This window comes from Uloborus diversus, chromosome 9 (assembly GCF_026930045.1).
Source record: "Uloborus diversus isolate 005 chromosome 9, Udiv.v.3.1, whole genome shotgun sequence".
Classification (NCBI taxonomy): domain Eukaryota; kingdom Metazoa; phylum Arthropoda; class Arachnida; order Araneae; family Uloboridae; genus Uloborus; species Uloborus diversus.
The window spans coordinates 151,230,218-151,247,751 of NC_072739.1; positions in this window are offsets into that span (position 1 = coordinate 151,230,218).

A 17,534-nucleotide genomic window follows, 5' to 3' on the forward strand; every position below is an offset into this window, starting at 1 on the left:
TGATTTTTCCAACACCCATTCAGAAAACGTAATTCAATTACATCCGAGTTTTTCTCTTAATCAGTTGAAAGCTTTCCAAAGTAAAGACTTAAGTCATAGAAATAGGGATATTCTAATAGTCAAACAGTGATGCCTAGCATACAGCTCCCAAAACTGATACCCCAATGTGGCCAGCTGAAATATCTGATTTAGAAAAATGAATTTATTGACACTGTGGCTTTACTCCAGTGAACAAAAATAGTACTGTCAAGTTACATGGATGATTAAAAGCACTATTGATACCAAAGGGCAATATTTTATGAAGTAAATTTATTATTGGAAACTTAATAATGACTCTTTCAAACTTTGTCCTATTCATTACTATTTTGCCATATTTATTAAATATCTATTAGGCATTTAAACATCAGTGTATTGTTTCACTATATTTTTATTTCGCTTAAATTTATATAATAAAGACAAATAAGAATAGTTTATTAGTTTCTGCAGTGTGCACTGATATGTTTTCAGTCACAAGTAAGTGCTTCGATGAAGTAGTTGCAGTCATGTAAAAGCTTTGCTAATGCTCGTTTCCGAAAAAAAAAATTGGCAAGTTTGACATTAAATAGTACTATTTTCTTCGTGTAACAAGGTCATGAAAATTTTTATTGAGTCATGAAAAAGTCTTGGAAAAGTCATGGAATTTCTTCATCCGAATAGAGTATGAACCCTGTGGTAATTGGGGCTATTTTGCAAATTCGTAATGGAGTACTAGTATTTTTGGTATTGGCTAAAAATAAGTTTTTAATTAAAGAGTTTAAATAACTACTGTAATTTTAAATATACTTTTTTTTTTTCTAAAAGTCGATCTATTGCAGTTAATACTTAGCTTCAAAAGCACGAATTTAGAGAATATCAATGAATAAAGGTAGTAGAAATATTACAAAATAATTTTCATCACTAGGTGGTGTGATGATTCATTCTTACGTGAGTTTGAACCACTTTTTTCAGGTGGTAACACAACCCTGGAATTCAGGGAAATTATACTTTCTTTCTTTTTTTGTATTGTTTAAACTAGTGTAGTATAATCAAAAATGGATGTTATACATTGATAAAAAGATCGATGTTTGGAAACATCAATGTTTTTTGGTCGATGTATCAATACCATCGATGTTTTAATTTCTAACTTCGATGTTTTGAAGCATCGATGTCGCACCTCTAATGGGAACATGACTGAAGGGCATAAGTAAAACTTAAAATTTTTTTAAAAAATTAATTTCAGTGACGGACTGAAACGTAATTTAAGGCGAGGAAATGATCCTTCTTGTGGCCAGATTAGTCAAAGATTTTCGTAGAATTTAGTTCATTTCTGAATGAAAAAATAACTTGGGTGAATTTTACACATTCGTTAACAATTCATTAAATATTCATAACTTTCCAAAAATATCAATTTTACACATAGTGTTCAAATCAAATAAACCCGGTTTCTGTTGAAGATTGTGGCGGATCCACAGAAGGGGGGGGGGGGGCAATCGCCTCCCCCGAAGGTTTGAAATCGAAAAATTTCTGAGAGAATACTCCCAAACCTCCCCCCTCCCAAACACATCACAAAAAATCGCCCACAACTGTATTTTTATGACTTGAATTCCAGAAATTTTCCAGTGGAAACCCCCTGATTTTCCTCTCTCCAATGCCATCGAAGATCGTTAAAAATTTAGATTTTTTTGAGCTTCAGTTTGGAAAAATCACGGAAAATTCCTTGAATCCCATATATCCTATATTTTCAAAAAAAGCATCAAAATCGTCCTATATTTTCGGAAAATGTCCTATATTCCTGTTTTTTATCTAATTTATTTCTTTAAAACAACGGTAGATAAAGTATCTGACTACGGATTTTTCGTGGAAAGTACGCCTGCAGACATAGACTAATAATAAGAGTAGACCGAGCTTTTTCATTCTTGCTGATGAAGAAAATTGGTTCATAGATGTATCACGTGACTAGTGGATAAGACTTGGCGAAGACTTTGGCAGCATGGTTGCTAGATGGCAGCATTATCTATAGTTTGACACTCGACATGTATTTTAAGACAATGTTTTCATTAAAAAAAAATTTCCAAGTGCAGAGATTGAACAGTTTTTTTTTAGTTATGCATTATTTTGACACTAGTAATAGTTTTTGGTCACAGTTTTCAGTAACTTTTATTTCATTCGGAACTACTACGTCAGCGTTGGCGTAAACGTTTTGCGTTAACGCAAAATGTACTAATCGGTATCTTAAATTGAAATTGTAGGTAAAAATCTTACCGTTTGCCGATTCTTTTTGGGCGCTTGAATATTTAATTGCTTACTTAGAGAGTTATTGAAATTGACTAAAGAAAATGCACAACACTTTCTAAACGAAAAACTCACTATATTAACAAAATATTTACAACTTAGAATAACAAATTTACAAATAGGATTCCATAAAAGATCATTCTTCCGTGTTCCATCAATTTTTATTTTATTTCGATCGTCTGCTACGATCAACGCCCGCTGTTGCTAGGATATCCACTAGTCACATGGTTTGGTTTATGAGCAGCAAAAGGGTTGCCATAGCTCGGTCTATTCTTATTATTAGTCTATGCCTGCAGACGAATTTCAAATTAAAAAACGCTACTGACTAAATCTTGCAACAGGCATCTTCTCTCATTGGCTACAGCAATATGACGTCACTGTAGTAGGTGGAGTTTTGAGATGAAGTCTGAAGTCGGTTTTAGAATTTTGCGTTTGGCAACAGCCGTTTGTTTTGCTTTCCAGCGCGGTTTTTGCTTTCGAAGTGACTCCGCTGCCGGCTGCCCGGACTCGAAAAATATAAACATTTCTTATGCTGCCGGCCGGTGATGTCATCTTATTCCTATACCCCCTATTTGCCGCTCAAGAATGGGATCGTCCAGCGTCCAACGTGCAGTGCAACGTGGGTAATGGTCAGGTGTGTTCTTTTGTTTTAACGCATTAATTGCTTATCTTTAATTATGCCTTTTTTGATTTCAGAATAAAAAGCTTCAACACTTTCTTTGCTGACTTGATTTGGGTGAGAAATCAATTTCTGAAATTTGTATTGTTAAAATATTCTTTATTTCCAGGTTGCCCTCATCCCGATGTAACGAATACTGTGAAGTAAGAATGGCAATTCGAAAGAAAGAATCAAAATTTAAAGTGATACGAAGTAAGTCATTTTAATTCCTCTCATTAGCATCTCAAACGAAATTAATATGTGTAGAAAAAGTGTAAGATTTAGTAGTATCTGCATTTTAATGGCAGCCAATCCATATGAATTGTCTCGATATTATTGTTTTAATTATGTGTTTTAATAAGGAGAAATTTAAAATCCTGTAACCTAGACGTGTGTGTTACTTTATAGACATTGTAGCTAATTAAACAAATTTTTTTAATTGGAATATTTGGGGGGGGGGGAATAATTTTGGAATGTGAGTTATGTAGTATGAACAATTGTGTGTACGTTATTAATTATTTTATCCTTGTTTTAATCATAATCCTTTACTTATGCTACCTTAATTTACTAAAATGTCGTTGGCTATAAAAAGCAAGTCTTCCTGAACATATGTGTATATATTTTATTGAAAAATACCTTTGATCTGTTAATAATACTTTCTATTCAATTTGTTTCTCTTGCTGTATTTTATAAATTATTCAACCTTCTTTAATGAGAAATTTGCTGCATTCTGTGAATAGTGATGTCATTTTGTAACTAATCTTGTACCTTGGATGTGCTCTTTTATTTACATTTGGCTAGTGCTGTTTGTTATGAAAATCAAGTCTCAGAAAATTGCTTTAGCAAAAGAATAATGTAATACAGAGGGTAAAGCAACTGGAAAAGTGAAATAAATAAAACAACCGGAAGTGAAAAGGATAAATTTTAGAAAGGGGAGGGGATTTGTTTTCTGATAGTAACAGGTAGACAGACGTTACTTTTACAGACGTCCTAAAAAAACTTTTCAGTGGTTAGTCGCATGTAAATGTTTATGGAAATGAAGTTGCTAACGGACTGGCACTGAGGGGAGCCGAGGGGTTTCTCCTCGTAAAGGGTGCCTTTCTTCTTCAGAAATTGCAACCAGAGTCAAGCAAAATATCAGCTCCGCTTAGAGACGGGCTCCTGCAAATGGGTAAAAAGCAACCCACCCTGTTTTTGCTTTACTTATGGCAATCAGCTGGGAAGATCAAATGGTACTAGCCTTACTACAAAGCGCACACAGTCAAGCACAGCAACATGTGGCAGGTCTCAAAGGGCCCTAAAATATGTACTGTGAACCCTTGATTATATAATGCAATGTATTGCTTCAAAATTATGTTTCTATGCTAGTTTATGTTGCTTTTATTTATAGGTGAAGTATGTTTTTTGTTCAGGAATCCAAATTTTTACTGAATAATTATATTATTTACTGAATTGCAAAACACCTTTGTTTTGTCCAACGTGCAATGTGGGTAGCGGCAAGGTACCTTCTTTTGTTTTAATGCATTAATTACTTATCTTTTATTATGCCTTTTATGATATCAGAAAAAAAAAAAACTTCATTGCTCTCTTTGCTGACTTGATTTAGGTGAGGAATCAATTTCTGGAATTTGTTTTGTTAAAATATTCTTTATTTCCAGGTACCGTTCCTGCCCGAACGACAGAAGTAAGAAATTGCTATTGGCAATTCAAGAAAGAATCAAAATGTAAAGTAATTCGAAGTAAGTTATTTTAATTACTTGCATTAACATCTCAAACAAATTTAATATGTGTAGAAAAAGTGAACTATTTAGTATCTGCATTTAAATAGAAGCCAATTTATATGAATTGTCTCAATTATTGTTTAATTATGTGTTTCAATGAAGAGAAATTTAAGATCCTGTAGCCTCTGTGTGTGCTACTTTATAGACATTACAGCTTAATGATAAATTTTCTTAATTGGAATATTTCTGTGGGAAATAATTTTGAAATGTGAATTATGTAGTATGAACGTTGAACAATTATGTGTAGTACATTAGTAATTAGTTTATCTTATGTGTAGTACATTAGTAATTATTTATGCTATATTAATTTATTAAAATGTCATTGCTTATAAAAAGCAAGTCTTGCTGAAATTACGTGTATTTATTGTATTGAAATGTACTGTTGCTCTGTTAATGCTCTTTTCTATTCAATTTCTAAAGCGAAAGAATAATGAAAACTGAAATCAAAGTTCTGCAACATAAATGCAACTGGTATAGTGAAATAAATGAAACAAGGTTTGTTTTCTGATAGTGAAAGATACAAAAAACCTGATTGAACAAATTAAGAAACCATGTGTGTGTGTGTGTGTTTTTTTTTTTTCTTAATTATAAATTTTGACTTAATAGTGAATGCTTTTTTCCTCTCCATGTTCCTGAAATACGTTTTTTGTGTCTTCTCCAAACTGAATGAAACACAGCAGGGGGATTTGGTTTCATTTTAGTTGCCATTTCCTCTGCTTGTTTTTTTCAGTGTTTTCTCATCCATGGATCGAGGTATTTTCTCTTGTTACCATCCATTCGTATATCGCTGCAATACCTCTGGGGGTGCTCGGCTCCTGGTCTGGATCAAAAAACAGCATTCTTCGGTGCCCTAAACTGTGGCACTTGGACCTTGGATTGTCATGTAATGTATTGCTTCAAAATTATATGCTCTGTGTTTCTAGTTTATATTTCTGTGTTGCTTTTATTTATTTTTGGAAAATGTTGTATGTTAAGATAATCAGGCTTCACTGAATGATATTTATATTGTTTATTGAATTCCCTAACACCTATGTTATGTTGCTATTCTTTTCGTTCTAATTTCTGTTGGTATATTTTATAAACTGCAGGTCTTTCAAGTATAGAGACAAGTAGCTCCAAGAGTTGATTTTAACTCTAGTAAGAGGATCAGATTGAAAATTTGCAGAAACAGTAGTTAGGTACATATTGCTGAAAACTGCCTTAGCAGAAGAATCAATTGAAATCAAAGTTCTGCAACACAAGTACAGTGAAACCCCTCCTAACAGACACCCCTCTTATGCGGACAATTTTTAATTCCCCAGTTCCAATGCAAATAACATTATTAAACCCCTGTTCTGCAGACACCTCTCTACTGCGGACAAAAAAAATTGTCCCGATAGTGTCCATATTAGAGGGATTTTACTGTACAACTGGTATCATCAAATAAAACAATTTCAAGAGAAGAGAATGGATTGTTTTTATTTTAAAGGGTTTGTGTTATCTCATAGTGAGAGATACAAAAAACCTGATTGAACAAATTACGAAACCAAGTGTGTGTTTTTTCTTGATTATAAATTTTGATTTATATTGAATGCTTTTTTTCCTCTCCAGGTTCCTGAAGTACGTTTTTTGTGTCCTCTCCAAACTGAATGAAACACAGCAGGGGGATTTGGTTTCATTTTAGTTGCCATTTCCTCTGCTTGTTTTTTTCAGTGTTTTCTCATCCATGGATCGAGGTATTTTCTCTTGTTACCATCCATTCGTATATCGCTGCAATACCTCTGGGGGTGCTCGGCTCCTGGTCTGGATCAAAAAACAGCATTCTTCGGTGCCCTAAACTGTGGCACTTGGACCTTGGATTGTCATGTAATGTATTGCTTCAAAATTATATGCTCTGTGTTTCTAGTTTATATTTCTGTGTTGCTTTTATTTATTTTTGGAAAATGTTGTATGTTAAGATAATCAGGCTTCACTGAATGATATTTATATTGTTTATTGAATTCCCTAACACCTATGTTATGTTGCTATTCTTTTCGTTCTAATTTCTGTTGGTATATTTTATAAACTGCAGGTCTTTCAAGTATAGAGACAAGTAGCTCCAAGAGTTGATTTTTACTCTAGTAAGAGGATCAGATTGAAAATTTGCAGAAACAGTAGTTAGGTACATATTGCTGAAAACTGCCTTAGCAGAAGAATCAACTGAAGTCAAAGTTCTGCAACACAAGTACAACTGGTATCATCAAATAAAACAATTTCAAGAGAAGAGAATGGATTGTTTTTATTTTAAAGGGTTTGTGTTATCTCATAGTGAGAGATACAAAAAACCTGATTGAACAAATTACGAAACCAAGTGTGTGTTTTTTCTAGATTATGACCCGTCATTCCAATGTAATGAGTAAGAAATTGATATTTGCAATTCAAGAATGAACCAGAATTTAAAGTTATTCGATGTAAGTTATTTTAATTGCTCTTATTAACATCTCAAACGAAATTAATATGTGTAAAAAGTGAAATATTTAGTAGTATTTGCATTTTAATGGAAGTCAATCCGTATGAATTGTCTCGATAATATTATTGTTTAATTATGTGTTTTAATAAGGAGAAATTTAAAATCCTGTAACCTACCTGTGTGTGTTACTTTATAGACATCGCAGCTTAATTAAACAAATTTTTTAATTGGAATATTTCTGGGGGAAATAGTTTTGAAATGTGAATTATATAGTATGAACAATTGTGTGTACATTAGTAATTATTTTATCCTTGTTTTAATACATAATCTTTACTTGTGCTACCTTAATTTACTAAAATGTCATTGATTATAAAAAGCAATTCTTCCTGAATACATGTGTATTTATTTTATTGGAAAATACATTTGTTCTCTTAATACTCTTTTCTTTTCAATTTGTTTCTCTTGCTGTATTTTGTAAATTCTTCAACTTTCTTTAATGAGAAATTTGCTGTATTCTGTGAATAGTGATGTCATTTTGTAACGGATCTTAAATGTGCTGTTTTTATATACATTTGGCTAGTGCTGTATGTTATGAAAATCTTTCTGATAGTAACAGATAGACAGACATTACTTTCACAGACGTCCTAAAATTACTTTTCAGTGGATACCGTCACATGTAAATGTTTATGGAAATGAAGTTGCTGATGGACTGGCACATGAGGGGAGCCGAGGGGTTTCTCCTCGTAAAGGGTGCCTTTCTTCTTCAGAAAGTGCAACCCGAGTCAAACAAAATATCAGCTCCACTGGGGACTCAAGCACAGCAACATGTAGCAGGTCTCAAAGGGCCCTAAACCATATACAGTGGACCCTTGATTATAAAATGTAGTGTATTGCATCAAAATTGTATGATTCTTTGCTAGTTTGTGTTGCAACTACAGATCTTTCGAATCAAGTTTAAATTTTAGAATAGAAAAAAGTGGCTCAAAGAAGTGTTTCTAGGTCTAGGAAGAGTATCAGATTAAAAATTTGCAAAAGCATGAGTTAGGTGCAAATTACTGAAATTTTCTTAAGCAAAAGAATAACTGAAATCAAAGTAATGCAACATAATTCAACTGGTATAATGAAATAAATAAAACAACTGGAAGTGAAGAGAATGATTTGGTTTAAGGGTTTGTTTTCTGACATATATATTAGCAGATAAAAAAATATTTTATTGAAAAAGTTCTGTTTGTATAAATTAAGATCAACTATATGTTATTGATTTGTATTTATCATGTATTTTAACTTAAAAATGAATGCTTTTTTCTACCCTCTAGGTTCCTGAAATTTGTGTCCGCTCAAAACTGAATGACACGTAGTGGAGAGACTTGGTTTCATTTTAGCTACCATTTCCTCTGCTTGTGTTTTTCAGTGCTTCCTCGTCGACCTATATTTTGTTGGTGCCATACATTCTTCTATTCTCTACCCCAGGGGTGCGCGGCTCTCGGTCTGGATCAAGGAACAGTGGTCTTCAGGGCCCTAAACCATGTACAGTAGACCCTTGATTACAAAATGTAATGCATTGCTTCAAAATTGTATCCTTCTATGCTAGTTTATAGTGCTGTGTTGCTTTCATTTATAGGTGAAGTAAATTTTTTGTTCAGGAATCCAAGGTTTTACTGAATAATAATTATATTATTTACTGAATTGCATAACACCTTTGTTTTGTTGATATTGTTTCCATTCTAATTTCTCTTTGTGTATTTTTCAAACTACAGATCTTTCGAATCAATATTAAATTTTAGAAAAGATTTGTTTTCTGATATTAGCAGATAAAAAACTATTTTAATGCAAAAACTACAAAAAAAAATATTCTGGTTGAATAAATTAAGATCAACTATATGTTATTGATTTATATTTATTATATATTTTAACTGAAAAATGAATGCTTTCTTTTTTACCCTCCAGGTTCCTGAAATTTTGTGACTGCTCAAAACTGAATGACACATAGTGGAGAGATTTGGTTTCATTTTAGCTACTATTTCCTCTGCTTGTATTTTTCAGTGCATCCTCGTCGACACATTTTCTCTTGGTGCCTTACATTCAAAGTATTGTTGCAGTACCCCTGCACGTGTTCCGCTCTTGGTCTGGATCAAAAAACAGCTGTCTTCATGTCCTAAATCATCTTATTTATTGTTATAACAGTTTATATTTCACTTTACTGCATGCTGTTAAGTCACTCCTATTAATATAATACTGTGTTTTAAATACTCGTACTCTATGTTTTAAATTACGTTAATCCTATGTATTTCTTTTAATTACAATTAATGCTTTATAAGTTGGTGAGTTTAGATTAGTAAGAAAGTTAGCGTTGTTTAGATTATTGAGCTGTTTTGAAGTAGGGTAGAATGTCGATTATCAGAAACCCTTTTAACTTGAAGCTACTATAACTGGCATCAATTTCTTGAATTTTAATTTTTGGATAGATAAAGATTGACCTAGAAAAATTTCTAGAAATTCCAGAAACACATTTTAAATATATTGCAGCAAACATCATATAGTTATATGCCTCACACTTATCTATTTGTTGTATGATGAAAAAAATATTTTCAATCATTGTGTGAACTAGTTTATAAATCTTTTTATGTTATAATTCTCTCCAAGCAATATTAATTTCACTAATATTGAAGAAATTAGCCCTAAGTAGAAAGTATAAACTCTCTAAAGTAGATAAACATATTTTAAAAAATGCAATAATGATGATAGGTGCAAATGGCAGAAAGCTACGAAAGGTAATTTATTTACCAAAGGCTTTAGCAAGAGAAAAAATGCAACAGTAGTAAAAGTACTGTAACCAAATTAGAACTAACTGGAAGTGTAAAGGATGAATTAGTATAGGAACTTGTTTACTAACAATTGCAGGAAAAAAAAAAGATAGTTTTGTTGCAGTTACTACTAAAAAACCTTTTTTCTGATTGAACAAGTTGCAAAGCCGTTACTGTATTCTATTCTGTTAAAATGTATTCATATATTAATAAATTTGATTTCATAATGTATGTTTTTTTTCACTCCACTTTCCCAAGAAGCTTATATTTTTGTACCCACTGAATGGCACATAGCAGAGAAATTGGGTTTCATTAACTGCCATTTCCTCTGCTTGTGCTTTTTGACTCATTCTAACTGACCTATTTTATGTTGTCACAATTTTTCTTTATCAGAGAAGTTGAGAAAAGAATTCCTCAGTGCAAAAAGATAGTGATAAAGTTAAATTATCAAGAATTTTATCAAATAGCCAGGGATGACTTTACACAACCATCAAGATAAACAAAAAAACAATTAGTTGGCTGCTATATTTCGGGAATAAGGTAGAATCCCAATGACTCTTTTGACTGGAAACTCAGGATGTCAGTTTCCTTCAATTTTAGCTTTTGATAAGGATAAGTAAAGATTCTCACTTCAAGGTTCCAGAGACTGCCATTTCTACAAAATCACATTATGTACATTTCTGTCACTACTATGCTTTATGTTTTCTAACTCGCCAGTAAATATTTGGAACACTAACTAGTTCTGGTTTTCCAAAAAGTTTAATCAATATAATGGAAAAAAAACATAATAAAAAATAAATAATTGTTTTCATTGGTAGTTTTTTTCAGCTATTTATCATTTAGGACAAAAGAGAGTCAACTACGTTATTAAAAACAGAATGAAGAATAAAGTTTACTATATTATGTCTTCTTAGATTTTGTTCGTTGGGGAAAGTGGGTCACACCCGTAAAACTTAAATATCCATCAAGCTTTTGTACTTATTTACACTAATCATGTCACGCAGGGTTGCCATACCATAGAAAAACCAGAAAATACAAGGAATTCAAAATCTCCCCCCCCCCCCCCCCCCGCGAAAAAAAAAGGAAAAAACTAGGGAATTTTGCAAATTTTCTTAAAATGCAGGATGTTTCAGAAATGGAAGTTGCAAAAATTGCTAAATGTATAAGCTACTAATAATTAAATAAAAGTTAAAATTAAATGAATAGACTAAAATAAAAATCAATTTTGCTTTAACATACACATTTTTTCCCCAGGTTTTTGTTTGAGTAAATTTTAAAATATCTATCGTAAAATCAAATGGTCTTGAATATTTTATTTGACATGCATCTTGAATTTTATGCTAATTTAATTTAGAGATCATGAGATTAGTCTTCAATATACTGTTCTGCTAACTTTTAGTGTTTTTCTTTTAAAGTACAAGCAATGAATGATTTAAAGAGAGATTTTTTTTAAAAAAATAAAAAAGTTAAATATATAAATATTCAGTCACCATGCTATTTATTTCAGTTTTAATGAATTCTTCATTTCCTCTTTAATTTATTAATTTATATTTTCCCTCCGTCCTAAAATTAATGTCTTAAAAGTTTAAAAGAAAATTAATGTCCTAAAAGTTTTTATGAAACTTTTAGGACATTCATTTTCTTATACAAACACACCGATTTAACAATTGCCAAGGGACTGGAGAAAGTTATCGTTAAATCGAGCTGCATATATATATTCAATAAAGTTAAATCCGAACCAGTGAAATGTATCATTTAATTGAGGGAATCCGTAAATTTGATATCGTTAAATCGAAATTATACTGGATTAGTGTTTGCTCAGTTGTGATGTTGCTACTCACACAGGGTAAACTCGAAGAATTTTTTACCTATAAGTGAGTGGCAAATGGCAATCCTGTCATCACAGTATGGTTGGTTTTGCACATTTTTGGGCTTCGTTTTCTGCGTCACAGAATTAAAGGCAAAACAAATTTCCAAAAAATAATGTTTTAGGGAGTTCAAGCAACATTTTTCACAGAAGCGTTTCCAGGTTAGTGTTTATTACTTATGCTCATTAAACTTCAATTATAGTTTCACCTAAAGTGCACACTTCTATAGGAATTTTTGCACTAAGTATTATTAATAAGTATAAGAGAATAGAACCCACTTTCCCTATCTTATATGTTTGCTACAAGGGCTAAGTGCCCTATAATAATCTCATCCTCTAAGCAAAGCCTGCTTAAAAATGCGTTTTGGTCCACGTTAAATTTCCGCGAGAGAGCGCTTGATCGCCTTGTCCTCCCCGCATGAAGGGGGGAGGGAATTGGACGTTTTTCTCTTGGGGGGGGGGGGGGGGGCTTTGAACCCAATCGAAAAAAAAGCTTCAAAATTTTAAGATGGAAAGAATGCCAATATCGCATGTGTGTACACACACGCATGCGTATTTGGGGTGTCCCAAAAAGAAAACGAAAGTAAATTTTTCAAGACGAACAGCCTCATGTTTTTCCTTTTGGGCAAAAACAATTGTAAAAAAGTTTCATATAATTTGAATGACAATCCGTGCCGACTTGAGCCTGAAAGTGTGAACCAGCACTGTACTAGGCCGTATCGAAAAAAAAAAAGTTTTTTGCAGTTCGAAATTTCATGATGATAAAAAGTTGGCCCCACATGTGCCACAAAAATATTTAGGTGACACGCAAGAGACCTTTATTTTGAAATTTCCTTCAAAAAGTTATCAAGCTGAACAATATAAACAGTTAAGCCGATAAGCGTTGAATAGAAATGTTAGCTCTCCTGCAATATATTAATGTCTCCCACATAGTGCTCAATATATAGACTTTTTCAAATTTAAGTTAAATTTTGAACTTGATATTTTATTTAAATAACTTTTTTGAAAAGAATTATACATTTCATACCTTTTGCTGAACGCCTAAATATTTTCGTGGCGCATGTGAGGTCATAAGGGCAACGCAGTGGCGGCGATTCGGAGGGGGGGGGATGGGGGTTATTTTTTTATGGTTCATTTATTTATTTTATTTTCCAATTTAGAAACCAAATCTAAAAAAAAAACAGAAATGTCAAAAATTTTTTGAACATAATTCTTTGTTTTACTTTGTATATCTGTTTACCGAACATTATTTATCACAAGCAGTAACTTTTAGTTTATGTATTCATTGTTTAGATATTAGTAAATCAATTGTTTTACTTAAATACACTCCCGTTTGGGAAAATTGCAACACCACGAATGACTTACGCGAGTGAGCTGAAAATTGCAGGAAATGTAAAGTACGGCATGATATGCAAATGATCAGAATTGCAGACCGGTAGCGCATGCGTATGCTGAACAGCTTCCTCTGAACTGCGGATCGAACCGCATATAAGTAGACGGCTGTAGCGAGGCGTGTATGATTATCGGTGGTTATATGCTAGAGTAACTGAATCTTTACTATGCCTCTTCGACGAAAGAAAGCGAAATTTGAGCAAATTTCGGAGTTTGAATGGAGCAGAATAGTTCACCTTCGTGAAGCTGGATTGTCTTATCGTGCAGTAGCCGCTCTTGTGCAGCATAACAGCAGCACAATCATGCATGTTTGGATGAAGCAGTGGACGGACGAAGGTCGGACAGCTCGGAAATCTGGGAGTGGATCCCGAAATGTGACGTCAGCTCGCGATGAAAGACACCTGGTGCGTATGGCGCTGACAGACCGCACAGCTTTTTCAAGACAATTGGCAGCACAGTGGTCAACAGCTACAGGTGTTTCATTGTGTGATTCATCAATTCGGAGACGTTTGCTACAGCGTAGGCTGCGCGCAAGGATTCCTTTATACAGGATTCCTCTTACGCAAAACCATCGCCGCCTGAGGCTACAATGAGCCAATGTGCATAGGAGCTGGCGTGCTGATTGGCAGCAGCTCGTCTTTACAGACGAATCCCGCTTCAATTTGTGTGACCATGATGGCCGAATTCGTGTCAGGCGCTATGCCGGTGAACGGCACATTCCGGAGTGCATTATCGAACGCCACATGGACGAACACTCGGAGTTATGGTCTGGGGTGCCATAGCATATCATGGACGATCACAATTGCTACGAATTGTGGGCAATTTGAACAGTATTCGATACATAAACAAAGTTTTACAGCCCCAAGTTATTCCTTTCCTGAAGGATTGCCAGGGGCTGTATTCCAGCAGGATAATGCCCGTTCACATGTCGCCAGGACTGTCAAATCCTACCTTGATTCGCAGCAGGTACAACTTCTTCCTTGGCCTGCATATTTCCCGGATATGTCACCGATTGAACATGTGTGAGATTTCGTTGGGCGGCGTCTCGCTCGTGATCCTCGTCCTGTTGTTTCGACAGACGAACTTTGGTTGCGCATACAAACAATATGGAATACTCTTCCGCAGGCAGATATTCAAACTTTGTTTCACTCCATGTCAAGTCGTGTAGCAGCTCTTATTGCGACGCGTGGTGGCCCCACAAAATTTTCTATCTCTTTTTATTGTTTGTTTGGTTTGAAAATGTAATCATTTATTTGTACCATTATCACTCAACTGGGTATTGAATTTTATTCAACTATGATGCTTCCTTCATGGTGTTGCAATGTTCACAAACAGGAGTGTAGTTGTTTAATGAAATTTTTACCAACCTTTTGTGACATCTCAAAAAACTTCTGGTAACTATTGTAAGTCTAAGTGTTTCTTCGAAGAAAGTTATTGTGTACAAAATTCATCAACATCTTAAGAAATAAGTGAGTTCACATCAATTACCCCTCATCTGCTCTCAAAACCAGCCCTAACAAAATTTTACACTTTTTTTTTTTCATTTTTTTGCTGCCGCTAAAAATCCTATGGCTTTTAGGTTTTTCTTTTTGCCCCCCCCCCCCCCCCACCCCCTGCACTTTTCAGTCCCAGTCGCAGCCTCTGGGGCAACGTTTCATTGACATAAAATTTCAAACTTCAAAAAAAAAGATTCGACCTAGCACATGGGGGGTGGGGGCAATTGCTCCTCCTGAATCCCTAAATGACGGCCTCCCCTGGAATTTTAAAATTGAAAGGAAAAATCTAAAGTGATTCTCTGCCCCGAATTTCGAGGCCATATTTTGCAGTTTAAGAAGTAAATTGAATCAGTAGTATTAAAAGCCAGGAATACTATAGCCCAATTTCACGAATAATAAAAAAAAAAGCTTCCAGTGGTTACCCCCCCCCCACCCCCAACCTCTACACTTCGTTTAACCCCTTTTTTGGTACAGCCGCCTATGATCTTTTGTGATGTTAAGGGGATGTCTTGTTACTGAAAGAGAAGTTAAGTGGCTCTAGTCCGGAATTTTTTTGAAATTGCACCTTAAAACGGGACTTTGTTTTGTAACGGTATCGAAACTGAAATCAATTTTCTGCTATATATCTTTCGCTATCTTTGAAGAAAATGAGAGGGGGATCTACTTTGGAAATTTTCATAATGGAAATCAAAAGCATGCAATGTCTGACTTTTTTTTTGGTATTAACGCAAGAGAAATGGAGGTGGAATAAAGGAACACCTCCCCCGGAAAACTTCTGAAATTCAAGGCCTAGAAATGATTTTTATAGTGTATTACTTAAAAGGTCAGGGTTGGCGCTGCTCTTGAAACTTTTTCATATTGAATTTTAAAAACGCAATTTTAGCCTGTATAAGCGAAACTTTGGAAGGGTGAGAGTACTCTCCTACGGACACCTTTCAACGTAAAAGGGTTTGGGGGTGTCCAAGGAAGAGTTAAGCTCTAAAAACAAAGCTATCTTTAGGTAATAATTAACTTTGGGAGTCTTTATACCTACACCTTAAAACATTTTAAAGCTATCTTTGGCTTTATTACAAGACGGGGGAGGGGGAATCGCTTGGGAAATTGTAAGAAATTACTGATGTCCCAAAAACGCCATTTTAGGCTCTGTTGAGCCAGGTCAGAGAAGAAGAGGCAAGGTAAGTGACTCTCCAGCGTAAACCTTTCCGATCTAGGAACTTTGGGCGCCGAGCATATTGAGCGCCTGGAACATTGGGCGCCGAGCATTTTGGGCGATGGGATCATTGGGCCCAATGTGCTGGGAGCCCAAAATGTTCCCAGCACCCAACATGCTCGTCGCTCAAACTTCCCATTTCGAAACCTTTCTAAGCTCAAGTTTTAAAAAGATAGCTTTCCGTAGTAGCACACCATATCGTGGCGTCATCTGTACGTCATTGCCGTATACTGTTTTTGCTGCATAGCGCGTCATCGTCACGATATTACGAGAAACGATATTTTACAAAATTATTTTTATTATAGTCATATTTCAAAGCTATACTGTTATTTTATGAATAAAATGGAATAAATAAAAAATAATCCAGTTTTATTTAAAAATTTCAAATTTTTGAAATTTTACACCCCTCTCTCATTGCGACACGATGACACTTACGTTATGGTTACAATGACGCATAAACGATATAGGAAGATATCGTAACTATGGGAAAGGATGACTACATAATGACACTTGCGTCATCGTTACAATGACGCGTAACGATAGTCACAATAGCGCACGCTCTGTCAGATTAGACATCGTTTTATATTGTAACCCGATGACACAGTGATATAGCATTGGTATTTTTACGATATTGTCGTACGTCATGTGCTACTAGGGGGGGTTTTTAGCTCTTTTTCTGACAAGAGAGGGAGGGGCTAGGAAATCAGGAGGCTGTACCCCAGAAATTTTTCGAAACTAAATGCCTTTAAGCGCATGTTTATGCTCTCCCAGGTCTCGTCAAGGTGCGCAGTGCACTTAAAAATTTTCTCCTTCATAAGTTGCCGCTCCGGCGCTGGGTTTTGTTCCATCTACGACAAAGAATGTGCAATGAAAAAATGTCGCAAACAAGATGTTTGGAAGACTGGCCAATATCACGTAAAGTTAGGATAGCTGACATCAAACGGTTTACTTTATACAATATTGGGCACTACACAACGCCAGTATTAGCTGATACTGGCAGAACAAAATTAGCCAATGCATGCCGGCAAGCTTTTTGCAACACTGGCAGATGCAGGGCTGGCCAATTTTGTAGAACAAAATTCGTCATTATCGGTCTAATTGGGTCGGCCGCCACCAAACGGTAAAGGTTTTCACAATGTTGGGTAATTATATTGGGCAATACTGCCGGCAAGTTTTTTCGCAACTTTGGCCGATACTTTGGTAACCAGGTGACATTGGCCCTGCATATATTATTGGGCAATACTGTTGTGGAATATTGCCTTCGCTCGTATTAGTTTACAAGGTCGTTGACCCTCACCCTGTCAGTCATAAGTAGTATTGCAAAGAAAAGAAAAAACTGGGTTTATTCCGGGATTTTTGAAGATTTTCGCGAGAATTCTAAAGTAATTTAAAGCAAGGATGTTACCTAATCAAAATAAATATGCAACGTTTAATACAACCAAAAAATCTGAAAATAATTTCTGAAATGAAATTTTTATACTTTTAATTAACTTTTAAACCCATTCAAGTAGCACCCCCCTTCTTGTAGTAATGCTACTGCGTTTGTTGGATTCTATAAATTTTAAATATTGGAGCAAGTTTTGAGCAT